The sequence below is a fragment of the Sapajus apella genome, unplaced genomic scaffold, assembly GCF_009761245.1.
Source record: "Sapajus apella isolate SASKATOON/1434 unplaced genomic scaffold, GSC_monkey_1.0 scaffold136, whole genome shotgun sequence".
NCBI lineage: Eukaryota > Metazoa > Chordata > Mammalia > Primates > Cebidae > Sapajus > Sapajus apella.
The window spans coordinates 2,903,430-2,925,483 of NW_022437076.1; the positions used below are offsets into that span (position 1 = coordinate 2,903,430).

At 41.5% G+C, this 22,054-nt stretch overlaps 1 long non-coding RNA gene and 1 other non-coding gene across 2 annotated transcripts in view; one reads left to right on the plus strand and one right to left on the minus strand.

Annotated features, from left to right (window-relative positions):
• Positions 1-1,111: 1,111 nt before the first annotated feature.
• LOC116540099 overlaps positions 1,112-22,054 on the minus strand; it is a 31,143-nt gene continuing 10,200 nt past the window's right edge. The window contains exon 3 of the long non-coding RNA XR_004264301.1: positions 1,112-1,811. This is a non-coding gene — a long non-coding RNA (uncharacterized LOC116540099). The remainder of the gene's footprint in view (positions 1,812-22,054) is intronic.
• On the plus strand, positions 20,188-20,251 carry LOC116540175. The gene has a single exon (XR_004264341.1). It is a non-coding gene; the product is annotated as a U7 small nuclear RNA (small nuclear RNA).

The following is a 22,054-nucleotide window of genomic DNA, read 5'->3' on the forward strand; positions in this document are numbered from 1 at the left end:
CCCCCAAAAAAAAAAACAAAAAAAAAACAAATGCACATGCATGGTTACAAAACATGCCCTGGCTTCATTTCTGCCTGTCTCCACTTACTCTCCCAAATGAATGAAACTGGACAGTCTTTATTGTAAAAGTTACATTAAAAGAACATGTTACTTCATTTATTTATTTTGAGACAGGGTCTCTCTATCACCCAGGCTGGAGTTTTCAAATTTTTGTTTCATGATTTATTCTTCCAGAAAACCTTTAGAATTACATTGCAAAATCCTCAAGAAATTCCACTGAGGTTTTTGGCCGGGTGCGGTGGCTCACACCTGTGATCCCAGAACTTTGGGAGGCCAAGGCAGGTGGATCACCTAAGGTCGGTAGTTTGAGACCAGCCTCGCTAACATGGTGAAACCCCATTTCTACTAAAAATACAAAAAAAATTAGCCAGGCGCAGTGGTGGGCGCCTGTAATACCAGTTACTTGGGAGGCTGAGGCAGGAGAATCGCCTGAACCTGGGAGGCAGAGGTTGCAGTGAGCCAAAACTGCGCCATCGCACTCTAGCATGGGCAAAAAGAGCAAAATTTTTTGTAAAAATAATGCCCAACAGACACAGACATCAATGTGGTAATCTGAAAAGCTATATAGGGCCAGGTGTAGTGGCTCATGCCTGTAATCCCAGCACTTTGGGAAGGTGAGGCAGGTGGACTGCTTGAGCCCAGGAGTTAAAGACCAGCCTGGACAACACAGCAAGACCCCATTTCAAAATAAAAAATATAGGGCCGGGCGCGGTGGCTCAAGCCTGTAATCCCAGCACTTTGGGAGGCCGAGGCGGGTGGATCACGAGGTCAAGAGATCGAGACCATCCTGGTCAACATGGTGAAACCCCGTCTCTACTAAAAATACAAAAAAAACATTAGCTGGGCATGGTGGTGCATGCCTGTAATCCCAGCTACTCAGGAGGCTGAGGCAGGAGAATTGCCTGAACCCAGGAGGTGGAGGTTGCGGTGGGCCGAGATCGCGCCATTGCACTCCAGTCTGGGTAACAAGAGCGAAAACTCCGTCTCAAAAAAAAATAAAAAATAAAATAAAAAATAAAAAATATATATTTTTAAAAATTACAATTAAAAAAAAAAGAAAGAAAGAAAATGAAAAGCTAAGCAAGCAAGAGCCTCACTTTGGTTTCGTACTTCCCTTAACCTCCTGCTCCCTGTTTGGACAATCCCTTCTCAAGAGAAATCAATGGGAGAAAAGGCCAGGTGGAGTAAATAAGAACAGTAATACAGGTGAAGGATCCCTAATCGAAAATGCCTGGGATGAGAAGTGTTTTGGATTTCAGTTTTTTTTTTTTCAGATTTTGAAATATTTGCATGATATTTACTGATTGAACATCCCTAACCCCAAAATCTGCAAAGCTCCAATACGCATCGCCTCTGAGCAGCATATCCACGTTCAAAAGGTTTCAGATTCTGAAGCATTTCGGATTTTCAGATTAAGGATGCTTAACCTGTATCTTCAGCCAGCTTCTCTTACGCAACAACAAATACCCAGTAGAAAAGTTTACAAAGAATTTGATCATGCAAAACTTATGAAACCTATGTTTAGCCAAAAACGAATTTAAGACCATATACCTATGTCAATTCCTCTTCGGAGAGAACTTTTGTCAGAGTCCTGGTGACCAATCAGATCTTCTACCCAGTGAATATAGTTGAGTCTCAAGGGAACTGTGGGAATTAGTCTCTCCAGCGGAATATCAATAGAAAGTCCAAAATCTTCCCTTAGGAGAGTACAAGTCAGAGCTCGGACTGCTTCAGGGTCTTTAAAATTAAGGCTGAGGAGTAGAGAAAAAGAAGTAAAACTGACAGTAAGATTCACTATGTTGTACAAGCTCTGTGGCAAACAGGCAATATCAAATGCCCATCTGAATTTCCTAGAGAGATCACACATAAATAGTTACGTAGAGCATGCATCCCAGTGGCATATATACGTGAGTGTTTAACACAGTCACAGCATATGAAAAGCAGTATAATCCTCCACCAAAAACACTGCATATCCACATACGGAGCACAGAGATTACGAATGACTCGGTTCCAATTCCTGTCTCCTTGTCTCCTTACTGTGTGATTTTTGACAAGTTATTTACCTCTAGGAGACTGTTTCCTTGGCTGTAAAATGAGGATAACAGTACCAATATCACAATGCTATTGGGAGATAACCTGAAAAGTACCTAGCATAATGTCTGGTGCACAGTAACTGTTTTACAAACGCTAGCTATTTTTACTGTTACCATTGACATCATTTGACATTAGCATTCCTTGAAAATCATACTTAAAAGTGGAAAGAAAGCATTATAAAAATGTTTAATAATGAACACAGGATAAGATAAATGTGACAAATATTACAGACATCAAATTTTAAATGTAACTATTTCTTAAAGCTTTATGAAATAGTATATACTATAAAATTCACCTGTAAGCATACAACTGAATAATTGTTCGTATATTAACAGAGTTGTGCAACCATCACCACAACCCACTTTTAGAACACTCCTATCACCCCAAAAAGGAGAACTCATGACCATTTGCAAGTTTTCCTTCATTTCCAACTTTAGCCCAAGGCAACCATTGATGTACTTTCTGTCTTTGTAGATTTGCCTTTCCTGGACATTTTAACTAACTGAAATCTTAACAAGGTCTTTTGGTCACTTAAGATAAGTTTGTGAGGTTCATCCATTTTATAACTTGTCAGTATTTCACTTCTTCTTATGGGCGAATACTATTCCACAGTAAGAATAACTACATTTTGTTTATCCAGTCACCAGTTCCTGAACCTCTGGGTTGTTGCTACTTTTTGACTATGACAAACAAAGCTGCTATGAACATTTGCATACAAGTCTCTGTGTGGACATACATTTTCACTGCTCTTGGGCAGACAGGAATGGATCATTTGATATACCTGTATTTAACTTTTTAAGAAACTTATACCAATATAACTGTGTTGATGTCAAAATACTGCTAAACTGAAAATATTAAAAAAGAAAACCAACAGACCCTATTTGTCAACAGAGCAGGATCTTTTTTTGGTTTTTGTGATTTTTTTTTTTTTTTTTTTTTTTGGAAACAAGTCCTCACTGTCTCCCAGACTGGAATGCATGGTATGATCATGGCTCACTGCATCCTCAACCTCCCAGGTTCAAGTGACCCTCCTCCTGCCTCAGCCCCCCAAATAGCTGGGACTACAGCTGTATGCCACTACACTTGGCTTTTATTTTTTGTAGAGACAGGGGCCCACCTCATTACATTGCCTCAGCTGGTCTTGAACTCCTGGCCTCATGTAATCGTCCTGCCTCGACCTAAGTGTTGGGATTACAGGCGTGAACCACTTGCACCTGGCCAACAGAGCATTTTGAAGAAAGCAGAAAGTCAGTAGATGGACTATGAAAGGTAGGAGGTTTTTGTTGTTGTTGTTGTTCTTTTGTCTATTTTTTAGACAGAGTCTCGCTCTGTTACCCAGGCTGGAGTGCAGTGGTGCAATCTCGGCTCACTGCAACTTCCGCCTCCCGGGTTCAAGCAATTCTCCTCCCTCAGCCTCCCAAGTAGCTGGGACTACAGGCTCACGCCACCATGCCTGGCTAATTTTTTGTATTTTTTTTTAGTAGAGATGGGGTTTCAGCATGCTGGCAAGGCTGGTCTCAAACTTCTGACCTCGTGATCTGCCCACCTTGGCCTCCCAAAGTGCTGGGATTACAGGTGTCAGCCACTGAGCCTGATCGGTAGGAGGAGTTTTGAAACTACTTAGAATTCTGGCCTTTCGGTGTCTAGTCAGACAACGACACATCCTCAAATAGCTGCTGGTCTGCACCATCTTGTTTTCTGCTACCTTCCTGGTCATCAAATGACAAATCATTGGAAAAATTCAATGCCCATCTGGATGCCTGAGTGCCAAAACAGAAGGAAGAGTGCTGTATCCACCTAGCAACCATGAAAACTTCCGGCAGGTACCATCAACAAAGCTCTCTCCACTACCCGCAGCAAAAGTGTTGTAGTATGGAAGTTAGGAGACCTGGACTCTATTTTGGCTCTGCAATTAGTCATGGACTTATGTCATTTCAGTTCTTAGGTCTCAGTTTCTCCATCTGCAAAGGTAAGGGATTGGCCAGGCACAGTGATTCATGCCTGTAATCCCCACACTTTGGGAGGCCAAGGCGGGCAGATCACCTGAGGTCAGGAGTTCGAGACCAGCCTGGCGAACATAGTGAAACTCCATCTCTACTAAAAATACAAGAAATTAGCTGGGCGTGGTGGTGGGCGCCTGTAATCCCAGCTACTCCAGAGGCTGAGGCAGGAGAATCGCTTGAACCCAGGAGCCAAAGGTTGTAGTGAGTGGAGATTGTGCCACTGCACTCCAGTGTGGGCGACAGTGTGAGACTCTGTCTCAAAAAACAGTAACAAAACCACAAACACACTTTTCATAGGAAAAGACCTTGCAAAAAGATGGATGATGGGCAGAATCAAATTTCACAAACATAGATTCGTTATCTATACAAAAATTGCATTCTATACCTGAATATGATTTCTTGTGACCTCTAGGAATGCTTCAAGGTGCTAATTTATAGGGAGGAAAACGGAAGGGATGAAGAATGAAACTTTAATATAGTCTACAGCAAACAGAAATAGGATGACTGTAGTGAACTCTGAATAGACACAGCGGGAGCCTGGAAGCAGTGACACTCACATGCTATGAACATAGCTGGTGCTCCAGTCCTAGGTTTCTAAATAGTACTCCCCATTAAAAGGAATCAGAGTTCCCTGGGTATATGGTTATTCTAGAATTGGAAAGGGAAAGTGCAAGATGAACCTGAAACATTTTATTGCATTAGAAGTCGGGACATGCTAAAAGGAATATAGGAACAAATAAAAAGTACAATGGGAACCAGCTGGATGGGGCTCCCATTGGCCACATCTAAGTCAATGTGAATGAAGACCGCTAACAAGGGATGATAGCCGTTAAAATAAAATACATGAGGCCATACTGAAATGTAGAAGGAATGAAGGAGTTAGAAAATTACATTTGGCAATCACCATGCTAATAACTGATTCAATTAAGAATTATCAATGGATGCTAAAAATAATGAGTAAGTTTGTTGAAAACCAGGATATTGGGCAGGGCACGGTGGCTCATACGTGTAATCCCAACAGTTTGGGATGCCAAGGCAGACGGATCACTAGAGGTCAGGAGTTCAAGACCAGCCTGGCCAACATGGTGAAACCCTATCTTTACTAAAAAATACAAAAATTAGCCAAGCATGGTGGTACGCATGCCTTTAGTCCCAGCTAGTAGGGAGGCTGAGCTGGGAGAATTGTTTGAACCTGGGAGGCAGAGTTGCAGTGAGCGGAGATCAAGCTACTGCACTCCTGTCTGGACAACAGAGTGAGACCTTGTCTCAAAAAAAAAAAAAAAAAAAACCACGCTGGGCACAGTGGCTCACGTCTGTAATCCCAACACTTTGGGAGGCCAAGGCAGATGGATCACTTGAGGTCAAGAGATCAAGACCATCCTGGACAACATGGTGAAACCCCATCTCTACTAAAAATACAAAAATGTGCTAGGTATGGTGGCACACGCCTGTAGTCCCAGCTACTTGGGAAGCTAAGGCAAGAGAATTGCTTGAACCTGGAAGGCGGAGGTTGCAGTGAGCCAAAAAAGAAACAACAACAAACCCCCAGGATATTTACATAGTCACAAAGTGCTTCCCCACAAATTATCAATTGCCTTTGATAGTGATATCAAATATCAGATTATGAACAAACAAAATAGTAACAGTACAATGAAGAAATCTGACAGATACCCCCTTTAAGGAAGTGACTGAAGTTAATACTAGTAATTATGAAACAAACTGATATTATACGCTTCAATTACACAGAGAAGGAGAGAAAGGGATACAGAAAGCAAGACTGAGAAAAGCAGGCAAAATTAAACTCAATTCAGGAATGAGACAGTGGTCGTGGTCGTACGACTGACAACATACGAAAAACCACTGAGTTGTAAGAGTGAATTTTATAGTATGGGAACTACATCTCAATAAACAAATGAAATGGAAAGGAGCAAGAAGTTTTAAAAAGTAAAGAAAAAGTAGTAAACATAAGAGAGGTTGGCCGGGCGCGGTGGCTCACGCCTGTAATCCCAGCACTTTGGGAGGCCGAGGTGGGTGGATCACAAGGTCAAGAGATCGAGACCATCCTGGTCAACATGGTGAAACCCCGTCTCTACTAAAACTACAAAAAATTAGCTGGGCATGGTGGTGTGTGCCTGTAATCCCAGCTACTCAGGAGGCTGAGGCAGGAGAATTGCCTGAACCCAGGAGGCGGAGGTTGCGGTGAGCCGAGGTCGCGCCATTGCACTCCAGCCTGGGTAACAAGAGCGAAACTCCATCTCAAAAAAAAAAAAAAAAAAAAAAAAGAGAGGTCAATAATGAAGTCCCCCTTATATATAAGTGGAGATTCTGAATAAGAGAGCCAAAGGATTAGAATAAAGAAATACTCAAAGATACGATTCAAGATAACTCTCCAGAAATAGAAGGCTCACTATGTTCCTAGGAAAAGATACAGAGTTAGCAATACCAACACATATCCTAGAAAAATTACCAGACTTTAAGGCTCATGAGAAAAAAAATCCTTTAGATACCTAAGCAAATAAGTTAAACAATCTATTTTGGGGTTAGGGACCCAGCAGGGCAAATGAGGCTGACTTTAGATTTCCAAACAGTTCCATTCAATAGTAGAAGACAAAAGAACAGACTACAACGCCCTTAGAGGAAAAAAAGTGTGATATAATTTTTACTCAGCCAAACTTACTTTGATTATAATGATAACAGATTAACATTTTTGAGTATACAAGAACTCAAGGGGTAGAGTTTCCATAAGCCCTTTGTAAAGAAATTCCTAATGGAAAAAGTTTAATCAATCGAGATAAATTGAAGAATGTAAGTCTTCACTTAACATTGACAATAGGTTCTTGGAAACTTTGACTTTAAGCAAAACTATACATAATAAAATCAATTTGGCCGGGCGCAGTGGCTCACACCTGTAATCCGAGCACTTTGGGAGGCCAAGGCGGGTGGATCACGAGGTCAAGAGATCAAGACCATCCTGGCCAACATGGTGAAACCCTGTCTCTACTAAAAATACAAAAAAATAGCCGGGCGTGGTGGCACATGCCTGTACTCAGCTACTTGGGAGTCTGAGACAGGAGAATCACTTGAACCAGCTACTTGGGAGGCTGAGACAGGAGAATCACTTGAACCAGCTACTTGGGAGGCTGAGACAGGAGAATCACTTGAACCTGGGAGGCAGAGGTTGCAGTGAGCCGAGAACGCGCCATTGTATTCCAGCCTAGGCAACAAGAGTGAAACTCCGTCTCAAAAAAATAAATAAATAAAATAAAAAATAAAAATAAAATCAATTTTTCTCTCATCACTTATAAGGAAGTGATATTATTAGAGGACCTGCTATACATCATTTCATTAATGTTGCAGTTTCCAAGAACCTACTGGCAACACTAAGTGAGGACTTACTGTACAGCAAAACAGCTGGCACTGGGCATTTAAATTATTTTCACCAGAGAGCTAAGATGAAAACATCTGTGAACCGTAGCGAAACAATAAAATGTAAGTGTTTACAAACCATAACAACATATACATAATTAAAGTTCAGGACAGGAAACAGGAAAGGGAGAAGGAGTTCCTCAGCTTTTATACACAGGGCCAAAGGACTTCATTTAAAGCTGATAAACTAAGTAAGCAAGAGATAGAAGCACACACTTAAGAAGACAAACAGGCTGGGCCCAGTGGCTCATGCCTGGAATCCCAGCACTTTGGGAGGCCGAGGTGGGTAGACTGCTTGAGCTCAGGAGTTTGAGACCAACCTGGGCAACATCGCGAAAACCTGTCTCTACAAAAAGTATAAAAAATTAGCTGGGTGTGGAAGTGTGGTGGTTGTGTGTACCTGCAGTCCCAGCTACTCAGGAGGCAGGATCAACTGAGCCCAGGAGGTCAAGGCTGCAGTGAGCCAAGATTCCATCACTGCACTCCAGCCTGAGTGACAGAGTGGGACCCTGCCACACAAACACACACACACACACACACACACACACACACACACACTCACACAGTGTAGAAGAATTAAGACAAATAACATAATCAAACAAAATCGGGGATACAGTAAAGAAAAGGTAGGTGAAAATCAGATTATATGGTATAAAAAAAGCAACAAGAACAAAGCATGACATAAAATGAACGTGAAATAAATGAATGTAAACTGTAAACTCAATACTCTCAGATTAGATCACAAAAGCCAAATCCAACTGATTACAATAAACTGTTTTAAACAAAAACAACAGCTAAAACAAAATGAACCAAAGATTGAAAATAAAAGCTTAAGCAACAGTATCCCAGACAACTACAAATAAAAAGGAAAACAGGAGTTATTTTACAACAGAAAACCTTATCTTTGACTCAAAAGGACTAAATGAGCAACTATGTAGATGGGTTAAAAACATAAAATGCCGACAGAGGTCAAGAGAATAATAGCTTTAAAAAGTGACCGCCTTTCCATTTCTGTGGGGATTGCTTTTAAAGAACAGCTTCTATACGACAGTGGAAGCAGAAGTTTATTGCATAAATATATGCTAGCAATTAAAAGTCTTATTAAAATATATTGTCTATTTAAAGGGGTATTAAATCTATTCTCAGACATCAGAATTGATTTTGTATTAATTTTGTCATTTGTGGGGGCTGATCAAAGAGGGTTAATCAAGGGGCAACAACCATGAACACATTTCTGCTGTTCTCAACAATGGCCTCAATTTTCACATTAAAAAAAAAAAAAAAGATTTGCACTACCTTTGTATTTCTTACTCGATTAAAAGCAGTATAAACTCAGGATCAACAAGATAAATGATGAGCAATGAAAAGGTATAAAATCTATAAAGACTCCAGTTTTATTTTTAACAATAATATTTTATTCCTGTGAAATCAGTCAAGTGAGTGAGAAAGATAAGTCAATTCCATGTTCTTCAATGACACAGGAATGAAAGTCGTTTTACATAGGAGGAAGAAGTTCACATCTAACCATTCACACACATTCGTGTCTTTAACTCTAGAATGGCAGTCTGACCTAGTAACTAAATTTCACTGCTAAACGTACAAAAGAAAAAATGGCCTGTGTCTGTCAAATGTAAAATTTCATGGTAAAAGGAATTTGAGGACAAAAAAAATTTTCAGAAAATTTCTATTAAAGAAACTTCGTAACTTAGATATTTTATAAAATAAACTTGATAAATAGTATTATCTAAGGGCAGTAAAATATTAACAACACTATCGCTATTTTTCACTGGCATTTCAAAGTAATTGTAAAAATCAGGGCTTTCAACATTTTTATAAGAAATAGCTATTGGCACTACTCAAAATGCCAGTCCCTGACAAGATAAGGAGCTTGTGCCAGGATGTAAATAACACTTTAAAAAGTCAATTAAACCAAAGAAAGATGAAGCAAACTAAACATATCGTGCAAGGTCCTTATCTCTGAGGACAGTAAACAGCCAGTTCAATGACCACTTTGAGTAGCACTATGCCAGATGCCACAAATGACCATGTCAAAGGGTATGACCAACACGCTGTTCTTTTTTTTTTCAGGTGAAGTTTTGTTCTTGTCACCTAGGTTGGAGTGCAATGGCACAATCTCAGCTCACTGCAACTTCAGCCTCCTAGGTTCCAGTGATTCTTCTGCCTCAGCCTCCTGAGTAGCTAGGAATACAGGCACATATCACCATGCCCAGCTAATTTTGTATTTTTAGTAGAGACGGGTTTCACCATGTTGGCCAGGCTAGTCTCGAACTCCTGACCTCAGGTGATCTGCCCACCTTAGCCTCCCAAAGCGCTGGGATTAAGGCATGAGCCACTGTACCCAGTGACCGCCACTCTGTTCTAAGTAGTTAATGTCATGCGGGTTTGCCAGCTCAGTTTTGTCAGATCTCTAATACTTTCAGACAAAACCAGCGATCCATGTTTTCATATGCAATGGATCTGATTCTTAAAATTAATATGGGCAATAAATAACAACTGCAAGCCTTGCACAATTCACAGGCTAATGGGCTGCACCCTCTATTACAGGGGTCCCCAACGCAGGGCCATGGACTGACAGTGATCCATGGCCTGATAGGAACTGGGCCGCACAGCAGGAGGTGAGCAGAGGTGAGCGACAAGCAAAGCTACATCTGAATTGACAGCCACGCCCCATTACTCGCATCACCACCTGAGCTCTGCCTCCTGGTGATGAGCAGCAGCATTAGATGAGCAGCAGTATTAGATTCTCACAGAAGCAGGAACCCTACTGTGAACTGTGCATGCGAGGGATCAAGGCTGACAACTTCTTATGAGAATCTAATGCCTGATGATCTGTCACCATCTCCCATCACCCCTAGATGGGACTGTCTAGCTGTGGGAAAACAAGCTCAGTGCTCCCACTGATTCCATACTACGGTGAGTTGCATGATTATTTCATTATACATTACAATGTAATAATAACAGAAATAAATGCACAATAAATGTAATGCGTTTGAATCATCCTAAAACCACCCCTCCACCACCACAGGTCCCTGGAAAAACTGTCATCCATGAAACTGGTCCCTGGTGTTGAAAAGGTTGGAGAGGCTGGGCGTGGTGGCTCACGCCTGTAATCCCAGCACTTTGGGAGGCCGAGGCGGGTGGATCATGAGGTCAAGAGATCGAGATCATCCTGGTCAACATGGTGAAACCCCGTCTCTACTAAAAATACAAAAGATCAGCTGGGCATGGTGGCACGTGCCTGTAATCCCAGCTACTCGGGAGGCTGAGGCAGGAGAATTGCCTGAACCCAGGAGGCGGAGGTTGCGGTGAGCCGAGATCGCGTCATTGCACTCCAGCCTGGGTAACAAGAATGAAACTCTGTCTCAAAAAAAAAAAAGAAAAGAAAAGGTTGGAGAACACCGCTCTATTGTAAATAGTAGAACTGTAAATAAAGTTGGAGTACCTGACTACTCTACTTTTTTTTTTTTGAGGAGTCTTGCTCTGTTGCCAGGCTAGAGTGCAGTGGCACCATCGTGGCTCACTGCAACTTCTGCCTCCCGGCAGATTCTCCTGCCTCAGCCTCCTGAGTAGCTGGGACTACAGGTGTCCACCACTGCGCCCAGTTAATTTTTATATTTTTAGTAGAGACGGGAGGGTTTCTTACCATGTTGGCTAGGATGGTCTCGATGTCTTGACCTCATGATCTGCCTGCCTTGGCCTCCCAAAGTGCTGGGATTACAGGTGCTTGCCACTGCACCTGGCCAGCTACTCTATTTTTAAAAGTGAAATATAAAAATGTTTCACTCCTTTATGGGCCAGGCACGATGGCTCACGCCTGTAATTCCAGCACTTTGGGAGGCCAAGGTGAGTAGGGGGGAGTTTGAGACCAGACTAGCCAACACAGTGAAACCCCATCTCTACAAAAAATAAATAAATAAATAAAAAAGAAGCCGGGCACGGTGGCTCACGCCTGTAATCCTAGCACTTTGAGAGGCTGAGGTGGGTGGATCACCTGAGGTCAGGAGTTCAAGACCAGCCTGGCCAACACGGTGAAACTACATCTTTAAAAAAAAAAAGTTTTCACTCTTTTGAAAAGGTGCTGCTTTGTTCTCCTGAGGTATACAGAATAGGTCAGAATTTTTAAGAAACTGTGATAGCTGGCATGCATTCCTTAACAAGTGTCAACTATGTGCCAGGTATTATGTAAAATGCTAGGGATACTACAGTAAGCAAACACAGGCATAATCCCTCCCTTTCTGAAGCAGACAGTCTGGCAGAGGATAGGTATTATCCAGGAATCATTTAAATACCTGTAAAACAACTGTGATACATGCTATAAGAGACAGGTAAGAGGTACTACCGAACCTCCCTAGTGAGTGGCTCTGCCTTAGGAAGGTCAGAGAAGGCTTCCCTGCAGAGGCAGCAGAGCCAAGAACTGACAATGCAAGAAAAATTAACAAAGGAAAGAAAGAACTGGGGAAAAGGAACTTGGCATGCTGGGGCCTAGGTAAAGCAAACAGCAAGAACAAAGACCCAAAGGCCTCCGAGTACTTGGGGCATTCCAAGTACTAAGAGACAGTCAGTCACTGTGTCTAAAATGCGGAGGGCAAAGTAAGCATATATAGTTCAAGGTGAAGCTGGGGAGGAAGATGGGTTCTAGGTTATGTAGGGCATTATCATTAGACTGATCATATAATTTTATCATATCCACTCAGAAACTTTTCTGAAAGTGAAAGTAAAAACTATTAATAGGATAAAATTATATTCTATGTTATATTCTAAAATTATATTCTACATTATTAATAGGATAAAATTATATTCTATGTTAAGGAGTTAGGTCTGGTATAGGATAAAGCTGGACCAAAGTGGAAGGAAAGGCTTTACTCAGCAAGCTACTGCTATACCTGAATTAAGGGGCTAGATAAAGGCCGGGTATGGTGGCTCACGCCTGTAATCCCAGCACTTTGGGAGGCCGAGGTGGGTGGATGGCTTGAGTCCAGGAGTTTGAGACCAACCTGCGTAACATGGTGAAACCCTGTTTCTATAAAACATACAAAAATTAGTGAGTGTGGTGGTGTGGTGGCATGCACCTGTGTCCCAGCTACTCTGGGCGGGGGAGTGGAGGGTGGGACGTGGTGCTGAGGTAAGAGGATCACTTGAGCCTGGGAGGTGGAGGCTGCAGTGATCTGAAATTGTACCACTGCACTCCAGTGTGGGTGACAGAATGAGATGCTGTTTCAAAGTGAAAGGAATTAAGAGATATTTTGGAGAGAAATTTTGTGAGAGTTAGCAATAAGCTGATATGTGAGGTAAGGGATGATGTGTTTCACATTCGTCTTCCAAGGTTCTGGCTTGCTCAACAGGATAAGCAGTGCCATCCTAACTGAAGTTAGAACTCTGGCAGAGAACCACTTTTGAGGAGAAATGTATATATGAGCTGTATCTGAGACATTTAAGTGGAGACGGAGCCCAGGGAAGAGGTGTATAGAAATAAACATGTAAATTATTTGCAAACAAACAAGTGAAGCCCTGGCACAGATGAAAGTGATTAGGGAGAAAACACACAGTGAGAAGGAAACAGAGCTGGAGAGTAAGCTTTGAAAATTCCTTTAATAGCTGCACACACAATCATTACAGAGGAAGTTCCACAGGGAGACAGGGACACCAGTGTGGAAGAAGGAAAACCAGTCTTCCAGTGTGGTGCCAAGGAGGCCAAGGCAAGAGGGTATCCATGAAAGATCAAACAGCAGAGTGACCTGCTGCTCGGAAGGTGACAGAGGGCTGAAAAGCAGGGTCAGTGACATGAGGCTGCTGGAGACCTTTTAAAGAGCTGTTTTGTCAGTGGTACAATTAGAAACCACCCTGGAATCAGCTAAAGATTAAATGAGGCAGGGTGTGGAAGCTCACATCTGTCATCTCACCACTGTGGGAAGCTGAGGCAGGAGGACTGCTTGAGCCCAGGAGTTCAAGACCAGTCTGGGCAACAGAGAGAGACCCTGTCTCTACAAAATAATGATAATAATAATAAATTAGCCAGGTGTGGTGAAGAACACCTATAATCCTAGCTACTCAGGAGGCTAAGGCAGGAGGATCACTTCACCCCAGGAGGTCAAGGCTACAGTTAGCCATAATCACATAACTGCAATCCAGCCTGGGCAACAGAGCAAGACCCAGTCTCAAATAAAATAAAATAAAAATCATGCTGTATACTTTAAATATAGACAATTTCAACTCTTAAAAAATGAAAAAAATCAAAAGAACTGAAAACAGGATCTCAAAAAGACATCTGCATATCCATATGTACTGCAGCATTAACCCTAACAGCCAAAAGGTGAAAGCAACCTAATGTCCACCGACAGATTAATGGATAAAGAAAATGTGGTATATACACAAAATGGAATACTATTCTGCCTTTAAAAAGAAGGAAGTCCCAGCTGGGTGTGGTGGCTCATGCCTGTAATCCCAGCACCTTGGGAGACTGAGGTGGGCAGATCACCTAAGGTCAGGAGTTCGAGACCAGCCTGGCCAACATGGTGAAATCCCATCTATACTAAAAATACAACGATTAGCTAGGCTTGGTAGTAGGTTCCTCTAATCCCAGATACGTGAGAGGCTGAAGCAGGAGAATCTCTTGAACTCAGGAGGCGAAGCTTATAGTGAGCCAAATTCGTGTCATTGCAATCCAGCCTAGGTGACAGAGTGAGACTCCATATCAAAAAAAAAAAAAAAAAAAAAAAAAAAAGAAGGAAATCCTGTCGTGTGATAGAACATGGATGAGTCTTTGAGGATATCATGCTAAGTGAAATAAGTGAGTCAAGAAAAACAAGTACTGCCCAATTCTACTTTAAAGTAAAGGTATCTAAACTAGTCTAACTCATGAAAATCTTCTAGAAATCTTTTGCACAACAATGAGCACAGAGTTAACACACTGTACACTTAAACTTGGCTAAGATGGTACATTTTATGTTGTGTTTCTTACAACAATAAAAAAATTAAGTGGCCTTAAATTATTATTCAAGTACTATGCTGACATCCTTCCCATTTGTTCAACTCTCCGATACAGACGACTTATTGAAGAAAATGTCCACTTTTAAACATTCTCATGGGTCAAATAAGCAATTAGTAATATACAAAAACGCAGATCCTGAGACAATGGAAATGATCGTTACTGATAATCCTAACTTAATCAAAGACTCCAAAATCCTACTGGCAAATAAGAAACTGTACCTCGATCAATCAAGCTGATCGTTTCTTTTCTTTTTTTTTTAATTTTATTTTTCATAGAGAAGGGATCTCACTATAATGACCAGGATGGTCTTGAACTCCTGGCCTCAACTGAAGCTTCCAAAAATGCTGTGATTACAACCATAAAGCAACTTGAAGCCTGGCCTTCAAGCTAATCTTTAAAACGACCATCCCTATGCTAACTAAAGAGCAAGTAACAGGAAAGAAAAATCCAGTCATCCAAATACCTCTTTGCCCTTTCCAGGCATAGTTAAGAATACTGCAATTTCCTGGCAATGCCCAGTGACTTACCCTAAATTCAGTGAAAACTTAAAAAAAAAAAAAAAAAAAAAAAAGTCCACTGATAAAAGAGAACTGTTAAATTTAAGTTTTGTACTACAGAAACTTTTGGAACTACCTGAAAGTAATCAATATGGAATTGGTTAAATAAGCTGTAATACATCCACACGAGAAAATCCCATGCAGTTAATAAAGAGTAAGACTGGGCTCTACTCAATACAGGACGTTTGAAAGAGAAGTTGAAGAGAAGTATATACGTACACTATAATTACATTCTTGTAAAAACAAAACAAAAGACCCTGTATAAATACATGCAGAGGAAGAAGTCTGGAAGGGTAAGAAGCGACTCTGGATATATATGCAGGTGGGTAGATGAGTGGGGTGGAGGCTTCCATTCACCTCACATTTCTGTATTACCTAAATACATTTTATTACATAATTCCTCTTTTTTTTTTTTTTTTTTTTTTTAAACAAATATATAAACTCTCTTTATACATGTTTATGTGGATCAGCCCGGTCTCATTCTTTTTATTGACTGCACTGTATTCTCTTGGGTGCATTATAGCTTCTGTAACTTTATGCAAAATGCTTACAGTATAATGTCAAAAGGGGGAGAAGACGAATGGCTGTATGTACACCACAATTACAACCACAAAAATTACTTTATACACGAATAAAGACAAGGGCTTAGAAAGATGAGATTACAGACTCATTCCATCTTTTAGGGTGAAAGAATTCTGACTTTTTGTAGGTATGTGACGTTACCATTATAAATGTAGTTAGGAAAAGTATATTTCTGCAATTTTCCCATTAAGGGGTCTATAATGTCTGTATAGTAAAAAACAATTCCTTTTTTGAAAAAAGGAAAATGGGTCTTTGGTTCTAGAATACTTGCTTTCCATAACACAGTGACAGCAAGCACCAAAAGACAGTGCTGTAGCTGTAGCTCTCATCATACAGCTTCAACAGACATTTTGGGCAAGAGAACAATACAATCAAAGTTTTCCAAGGGCCTTCAAAGAGAGTTGTTGCTTACATAAACAATTCTGGTTATTCAAAAATATATACACATATTCAGCTTATAAAATGATGAACTAGCCAGGCGCGGTGGCTCACGCCTGTAATCCCAGCACTTTGGGAGGCCAAGGCAGGTGGATGACGAGGTCAAGAGATCGAGACCATCCTGGTCAACATGGTGAAACCCCGTCTCTACTAAAAATACAAAACATTAGCTGGACATGGTGGCGCGTGCCTGTAATCCCAGCTACTAAGGAGGCTGAGGCAGGAGAATTGCCTGAACCCAGGAGGTGGAGGTTGTGGTGAGCTGAGATCGCGCCATTGCACTCCAGCCTGGGTAACAAGAGCGAAGCTCCGTCTCAAAAAAAAAAATAAATAAATAAATAAATAAAATGATGAACTAGAGCACACAATTTATTCACAAGGAATGACATCCTAATCATCAAAAAGCACAAGACATTAAGCAGAGGCTAGTTTAATTGAAGGAAATCAAATGAACATCAATAAAGAGCTGATTCTGAGACTCCGTTGTATATTTTCTACTTCTAAAAAGATGCAGACACTAGTCTGAGTGTTGAAAATCCTTTTGGAGGACAAAGTCAAGTCACTCGACTTCACTAGTTAAGTATATAGGTCATGTTAGCACCCTGGGACATTCAAAAATCCTGAACACAGGCAAGATCTTTTTCCATTCTCATTTCCAAGATCACAGGGAGGCCTAGGAACTAAAATTAGCTCTCACGTGAAAATCAACAATTTATTCATTTTCAGTCTTTGTTGTTTGTTTAACGCAACCAGCTTCCCGAAATAGGCTATTGTCAACAGGCTCGTAGCCAATTTCCCCAGAATGACTCCTGCTCTGCCACTGATGAAAACAGTATTACCATTATAGATAGATTCTGAACAGAACATTTCTGTAATCCATGGTTGAAATAACAATCATTCTAATCCTGTAGAAGCTGAACCCGATGTAACAAAACAAAGGTCAAAAAACCTCCCAGTATTACTCCAAGGTTAGTTTCTAGTCTTTAGATTGTCACTGAAGTGCTAAAAATGGTACAGTCTACCCAGTATGACAAAGCCCTTCAATGCTAGGTCTTTGGCTTAAAAACAAATCAGTTAAATGTCACATTCTATTCAAGCTCAACTGACAGAGCTGAACTAAGCTGGAGGCTGTCCCTATGGAACTGATTATTGTGAAAAAACACAAACTAAAATCTAATTGCAATGGTCAGATATGATTATAACAAAGCAGTGACACGTGCAGGGAAGATAGACAGAGATATCACACTAACAATCCTTGTCACCTTAATTATGCCAGGCACAAGCACCTTCCATGAACGAAGTGTCTATAGCATGCTAGTCATTGTACATGCATCACTGCTAACCTTTGTGACAACCATCCGAGGAGGTCCTCTTATCCCTTCTTTTCAGGTGAGGAGACTCAGTCTCAGTAAAGCTGAGAAAATCACATAAAATCTCAGAGCTGGAAGGGGCAACTTCAAGACTGATACTTAAGAAGACTAACTTAGAAATGTCCCCTCTTTCCACAATACCCCTGATTCCCTTAAGAGAATACTTAGGGGTTAAGCAAAAAAGTGACACTCTAACCCACCAAAGGCCTAATGTTTTGTCTGACATTTCTTTTCCATGATTTGCTGAGTTTACATTTTGGTGATTCTTTAATACAACTCACAGAGTTAAATAAAGTCATTGTAGGTCAGGTGCAGTGGCTCACACCTGTCATCCCAGCTCTCTGGGAGGCCGAAGGGGTGGACCGCTTGAGGTCAGGAGTTCGAAACCAGCCTGGACAACATGGCGAAACCCCGAAATACAAAAATGAGCCAGGTGTGGGGGCATGTACCGGTAATCCCAGCTACTCAGGAGGCTGAGGCACAAGAATCGCTTGAACCTGGAGACGGAGGTTGCAGTGGCTGAGATTGCACCACAGCAACTCTAGTCTGGGTGACAAAATGAGACTGTCAAAGAAAAAAAAAAGCCACTGGAAAAACAAAGAATATTCTACCAGTGTAGACAATCATGAATAACACCTACCCAAGCAAGCAGGAAGGGGAAAATTTCTGGGAGCCGGCAGGTCACTTACACCAAGAGTGCAACTCCTCTCTGCTCCGTTTATCATAGGTCCCTTCTAACCACGCTAGGTTGCCAACAATAAATATGCCCACATTGCTCCCAACTAAAAGAAAAAAAGGAGGTTCTCCTCAAAACTGCCATATCCTCTTCCATACCTTCACAGACACATTTCTTTTTCCCTGCAACAAAATCTTTTTAAAAAACTTTTTAAAGATTACTTTTAATTTTTCTTTTCTTTTTGCTTTTGAGACAGAGTCTTGCTCTGTTGCCCAGGCTGGAGTACAACAGTGCAATCTTGGCTCAGTGTAACCTCCGTCTCCTAGGTTCAAGCGATTCTCATACCTCAGCCTCCTGAGTAGCTGGGAGGCTAATTTTTGCATTTTTAGTAGAGATGGGGTTTCACCAAGTTGGCCAGGCTGGTCTCGAACTCCTAGCCTCAAGTGATCCGCCCACCTAGGCCTCCCAAAGTCCTGGGATTATAGGTATGAGCAACTGTGCCCCGTCAATATTTACTAATTTTTGTGGAAACATGGTAGGTACATGTATTTAGCGGGGGTGTGGGATATACATTGTATTTTTAACAAATCAAATGTTTGTGGCAATTTTACATCTGGTAAGTCTATTGGTGCCATTTTTCCAATAGCACATGCTCACTTTATGTCTCTATGTCACATTTTGGTAATTCTCACAATACTTCAAACTTTGTTGTGGTGATCTATGATCAGTGGTTTTTGAGTGTTTTTGTGTGTGTGTGTGTTTGTTCTTGTTTTAGTTACTCAGGAGACTGAAGTGGGAGGATTGCCTGAGCCCAGGGGTTTGAGGCTACAATAAGCTATGATCCTACTGCTGCACTCTAGCCTGGGGTGACAGAGACCCTCTCTCTAAAAAAGAAAAAAAAAATGTACTACTCCCGTGAACATACAAATGATAAGAAAGCAAAACAGACTTCTTGCTGATACAAAGAAAGTTTTAGTGATCTGGATAGATACCAGCCACAGCATTCCCTTAAGACAAAGCCTAATCCAAAACCAGGCCCTAACTCTCTTCAATTCTATGAAGGCTAGGAGAGGTGAGGAAGCTGAAGAAAAGCTGGAAGCTGGCAGAGGTTGGTTCGCGGGATTTAAAGAAAGAAGCTGGTGAGTGTGGTGGCTCACACCTGTACAGTAATCCCAGCACTTTGGGAGGCCGAGGTGAGTGGATCACGAGGTCAGGAGATCGAGACCATCCTGGCTAACACAGTGAAACCTGGTCTCTACTAAAAATACAAAAGTTAGCCGGGCATGGTGGCACGCGCTTGTAGTCCCAGCTACTCGGGTGGCTGAGGCAGGAGAATCAGTTGAACTCGGGAGGCAGAGGTTGCAGTGATCTGAGATCGTGCCACTGCACTCCAGCCCGGGCAACAGAGGGAGACTCCATCTCAAATAAAAAATAAAAAAATATATGCTTACGTATTTTTTATTTTTTAAAAAAGCAAAAAATAAAAAAATAAAAAATAAAAGAAAGAAAGAAAGAAACCATTTTTATAACATAAAAGTACAAGGTGAAGCAGTGAGTGCTCACATAGAAGCTGCAAGTTATCCAGAAGATATAGCTGAGACAACTGATGAAGGCAACTACACTAACTACACACTAACCAACAGATTTTCAGTGTAGACAAACAGCATTATATTGGAAGACATTACCATCTGGGACTTACATAGGTAGAGAGAAGTCAATCCCTGGCTTCAAAGGACATGTCGACTCTCCTGCTAGGGGTTAATGGAGCTGGTGACTTTAAGTTGAAGTCAGTGTTCATTTATCATTGTGAAAATCCTAGGGCCCTTGAGAGTTAACGCTAAATCTACTCTGCCTCTGCTCTATAAATGCAACCACAAAGCCCGGATGACAGCACATCTGTTTTCAGCACAGTTTACTGAGTATTTTAAGCCCACTGTTGAGAACTACTGCTTAGGAGGAAAAGAAAAGACGCAAGTGTTACAACCCTTTTAGAATTTGTCTAGCAGGCTTTCTGGTTTTTGCTGGAAAGTGCCCCCTGACCAAAGAAACAAACAACAACAACAAAAACCCTTTCAAATATTATTGCTCACTGACAATGTATCTGGTCACCCAAGAGCTCTGATGGAGACGTACAAGATTAATGTTCTTTTCACACTCGCTAATACAACATTCATTCTAAAATCATTCCAGGAGTAATTTTGACTTCCAGGTCTTTTCTTTTTTCTCAGTTTTTAAAATTTTATTTTTATAATAGGCATGAACTGGCATAAGCTACCACACCCAGCCCCATGTCTTATTATTTAAAAAACATTTTAAGGCCATAGACAGTGATTCCTCAGCCAGATCTGGGCAAAGTGAACTGACAACCTTCTGGAAAAGATTCAGCATTCCAGATGCCATTAAAAACACTTGGGATTTGCCAGGCATGGTGGCTCATGCCTGTAATCCCTACACTTTGGGAGGTTGAGAGAGGCAATCTCTTGAGCCCAGGAGCTAAAGACCAGATCGGGTGAAACAACAGCAACAAAAGATTAGCTGGGTGTGGTGGCACACAGCTGCAGTCCCAGCTACTCAGGAGGCTGAGGCAGGTGGATCACTTGAGCCTGGGGAGGTCGAAGCTGCAGTGAGCCAAGATTACACCACTGCATTCTAGCCTGGGTGACAGAGTGAGACCCTGTCTCAAAAAATAAATAAATAAAAGAACATCTGGGATTGATGAGAGAAAGTCATTATCAATATTAATGGAATATGAAAAAGATGATTTCAACCCTCATGGATGAGCTTGATGGGCTCAAAATTTCAGCATAGGAAGTAACTGCAGATGTGCTAAAAATAGCAAGAGAACTAGAATTAAAAGTGGAGCCCGGCCATGCGCAGTAGCTCACGCCTGTAATCCTGACACTTTGGGAGGCTGAGGCAGGTGGGTCACTTAAGGTCAGCAGTTTGAGATCAGCCTGGCTGCCATGACAAAACCCTGTCTCTATTATAAAATACAAAAATTAGTTGGGCATGATGGTGCACATCTGTAATCCCAGCTACTTGGGAGGCTGAGACAGGAGAACTGCTTGTACATGGGAGGCAGAGGTTCCAGTGAGCCAATCATGCCACTACACTCCAGCCAGAGTGACAGAGCAAGACTCTGTCTCAAAACAAAAAAAAGAAAAAAGAAAAAAAAATCAGACACAAATAGTATATATATAAATTTTTTTGAGATGGGAGTCTCACTCTGTCACCAGGCTGGAGTGCAGTGGCACAATCTTGGCTCACTGCAACCTCCACCTCCTGGGTTCATGCGATTCTTCTGCCTCAGCCTCCTAAGTAGCTGAGATTACAGGTGTGCGCCACCACACCCGGCTAATTTTTGTATTTTTAGTAAAGACAGGGTTTCACCACATTGGTCTGGCTGGTCTCGAACTCCTGACCTTGTGATCCACCCCACTCGCCTTGGCCTCCCAAAGTGCTGGGATTACAGGCATAAGCCACTGCGCCTGGCCCACAAATAGTATTTTTATCAAATTGTGTTCAAGGCATTCATGGATCCTCTGAAATTCTCTAAGTTCATTGTCCTCTGTATATTTCAGTCTACTTAGTTAGAAATATTATTTAAAAGCTCCAAATTTCGTAAAGCATTATTTTTTAGAGATGGGTCTCATCCTGTTGCCTAGGCTGGAGTGCAGTGGTGCAATCACAATTCACTGCAGCCCTGAACTCCTGGGGCTGGGGCTGCAGTGAACTGTGATCACTGTAGGGGATCAAATGATCCTCCCACCTCAGCCTCCCAAGTCGCTGGGATTAAAGATGTGCACCACTTTACCTTGTTGAAATATACAGAGGACAAT